Source organism: Morus notabilis, unplaced genomic scaffold, assembly GCF_000414095.1.
Source record: "Morus notabilis unplaced genomic scaffold, ASM41409v2 Scaffold3477, whole genome shotgun sequence".
NCBI lineage: Eukaryota > Viridiplantae > Streptophyta > Magnoliopsida > Rosales > Moraceae > Morus > Morus notabilis.
The window spans coordinates 3,569-6,936 of NW_010362801.1; the positions used below are offsets into that span (position 1 = coordinate 3,569).

The following is a 3,368-nucleotide window of genomic DNA, read 5'->3' on the forward strand; positions in this document are numbered from 1 at the left end:
TCAAATTTCGGGTTGGTGTAAAGCAGTGAATTGTTCTGGCTGTGTTTTTTCTTCTTTTTTTTTTTCTTTATTTTATTCCTTATAAGAAAAGAAAAATTGGAATTGGAAGATAGTGACAAGTTTGTAATGGATGATAAAGTGGCTTAAAAAGTCTGCTGTTCTTTAATTGGTATTTGTTACAACTTACAAGTGATAGCAAGAATTAAAGATAGAGTTTTGTGCTCTGTAGATATATATATATATATATATATATTTGTTTTTTGTTTTAGAGGACTGGCTAATGAGCTAAATTATATCTACGAAAAATCAGCTGGGTTATTTTTTTGTATGGGGCATCATATAAAACTTTTGAAACATAATTGAACCAAAAAGGCAGATGAAATAAATAAAAGGTAGGCCTGTTCCGTTGCCGGGAATCGAACCCGGGTCTCCTGGGTGAAAGCCAGATATCCTAACCGCTGGACGACAACGGATTGTTGGACGTTAGGAAAATTATTAAATAGCTTAGCCGATGTTCAGTTCAGAGCGCCCCTAGGAAAATTATTATAACTTAGGCTATGAGATTTGAGTTTTTAATTTGAGTTAATATGTGACTTTATGTGAGAGTTGTTAATTGTAATAAAAAAATTAAATGTGATTTTTTATGAGAGTTTTTAACTGTAGTAAAACTGAAATTGAAAACTCGAATTAGTAAAATGTACAAGATCTTAAACATTAGGGTAATTGACATAAATATTCCCTAATCTCTTGAGTATGTGACACTTTAGTCCCTATTCTTTTAATCTTAACAAAACGGTCCCCAAGCTCCTTAATCATCGGCAATTTAAGCCTTTCCGTCAATTTTCATTCATTTTCCCCATTACATAAGCTCATTTTGCGGTGAAAAAACCAGAATATCCCCCATTAGAAAGGACACATTGGACAACTTTTATTTTTATTTTTTTTTATTTTTAAATAAGAAAATGCAAAAGAACGAAGCTACCTTCTTGATTAGAACTCGAGAATTCTCATCAATATTCAAACCCAAATTCTAAATTTGATTGCTCAGAATCATCGACATCAGCACAAACATAACTCACGTATCAAACCCATGGATAAAATTATATTAAACATTAACAAATATAAAACCAGAACCAAAATCAAATCAGTCTGAAAAACTTATATATAAGACCCACTAAATTGAATTTGTCATTTAGCACATTCGGTGTGCAGTCTTGGACATGGCAGCAAGACGGCGGTCTGGTTATTAGACCTAACTCGCAACGTCCAGCTCGCGACGGGAAGATGAGGGCTTGGTCTTGCTGCGGTAGGTCCAACTCGGGACTGGAAGGACGATCCAATGTCAGGACAATTGCGGCAGCTCCTCCAAAATCTCTCTCCTCCGCTAAACCCTTGAACTCCACCTTCCTATATGACCACTGGATCTCCACCTCTTGTCGTAACGATCCAAATCTATCATCGCAGGCCAGAGCCGCCGTGATCTCGGTCGTCCCTCCCGTGGCAACAGAACGATTAATGAAGTGTAGGCAGAGGAATTAAAACAATCGAATTTTCTAAGTTGAGTGAAGAAGAAGGTGAGAAATTAGAGAGTATAAATGAATTAGAACGTTGCAAATAGTAAAAATGCTCAATGATTCAAAGAGAGAAAATTTGATAAAAGAGACCGGAGAAAATTAGAATTTGAGGAAATAGGTCAGTTTTTTTTTATAACAAAAAAATGATGACGTGTATCTTACGTGGCAAAAAATGTGTCCTATTAGTCCTAGGTCATTTTCAAAAATCTCATTTCCTCACAAAACCGACCGCCGCTAGACCCTCTCTTCCCCCCGAAACCGACCGCTCGACCATCTCTCCCCCGACTGAGGAGCTCTCTCACGACCGACCACCGGTTTTTCTCTCCGATCACCTCTCGCCGACCGCCGGCTTTTCTCTCCGATCAGTCGCCAACCTCACGACCGACCGCCGGCTTTCCTCTCACCTCTTTCTCTCTCTCCGATCCATTCTCCGATCTCTCTCGTCTCGGCCGACCGACCACCTCACCAAACACCGACTGTTCATCAAAAACTGACTCCGTTCCCACTAAAACCGACCAAAAACCGACCCCGACTCACCAAATTCCCGAACACAAAAACCGACCACCTGCTCACCAAAATCCGACTAAAATGGCATAAAAAACCAGCTCTTCTTCCTCAACTAAAACGGTCATTTCCCGAACAGTTGTCGACGAGGCAATGGAAGCTGCCGAGGTAATATTCTTGTTTTACTTTTTCTTATATATTTTTGCAAGAACACAAACTTAATATAAGCAACATTGGTATGTTCATAGTCGGTTCTTAGTCGGTTTTGGTTCTGGTCTGTTCTCAGTCGGTTCTAGGTCGGTTTTAAGTCGTTTCTGGTGGTCGGTTCTTAGTCGGTTCTTGTCGAATATGGTCGGTTCTGGTCAGTTCTTGTCGAATACGGTCGGTTCTGGTCGGTTCTTGGTGAGGTCAGTTCTGGTCGGTTGGTGGTCGGTTCTTGGTCGGTTCAGGTCGGTTTTGGTCGGTTCTGTTCAGTTTTGGTCGGTTCTGTTCGGTTTTGGTCGGTTCTGTCTGTTTGGTCGGTTCTGTGGGGATTTTGGGTCGGGTCATGGTCGGTTCAGTCGGTTCTTGTTGGTTTCTTAGTCTATTCTAGTCGGTTCTGTCATTTTGGTCGGTTCTGACCGGTGTGTTTTTTCTTCTTTTTCAGTATGACCTCCCAAAGTACAACACAGGTGAACTTCCTGGGATCGGACATCTAAAGATGATCATGGATCCTGTGCGGCAGTATTTCCCAGTGAAAGTGACTATGAAGTCAAAGATCGAGGCTTTAGAGGTAATCAGGCATAATCTAGACCCCGAAACAGAAATGCCAATTTTCAAGGAGTCTGCCTTCGGACATTTTATTTCGATGTCTGAAAATATGATATATTTTGGAGTATTGACACAATATCTGCTTTTGAGGCGGATAGAAACAAAAAAGAAACATGAGTTGTGGTTCATGATTAATGGAACCACAACTCGGTTTGGAATGAGGGAATTTGCATTAATTACTGGATTGAACTGCGGGGAAACTCCAGAGCCGGATGTGATCTTGAAAGCTTCGAAGAATAGAAGATTATTGGAGCATTTTAAGTCCCATGTAGTAATTGTTGCTGATTTAAGAAAATTGCTCACAGGGAAGAAGATAAAAGGTAGCGATAAAGCAAAGATCGCTATCATTTATTTTTTAGCACAAGTATTATTATCTGGGGACGAGAAGAAGACCGTCCCACTGGATTGGCTGTCTTACGTTGACGATTTAGAATTCTTCAACAGCTATCCATGGGGCAGGGTGTCTTTTGAATGCACCCT

General features: G+C 40.3%; 1 non-coding gene across 1 annotated transcript; it reads right to left on the bottom strand.

The window, feature by feature from the left end:
• Positions 1–401: 401 nt before the first annotated feature.
• Positions 402–473, bottom strand: TRNAE-UUC. The gene has a single exon. It is a non-coding gene; the product is annotated as a tRNA-Glu (tRNA).
• Between the last annotated feature and the right edge of the window lie 2,895 nt (positions 474–3,368).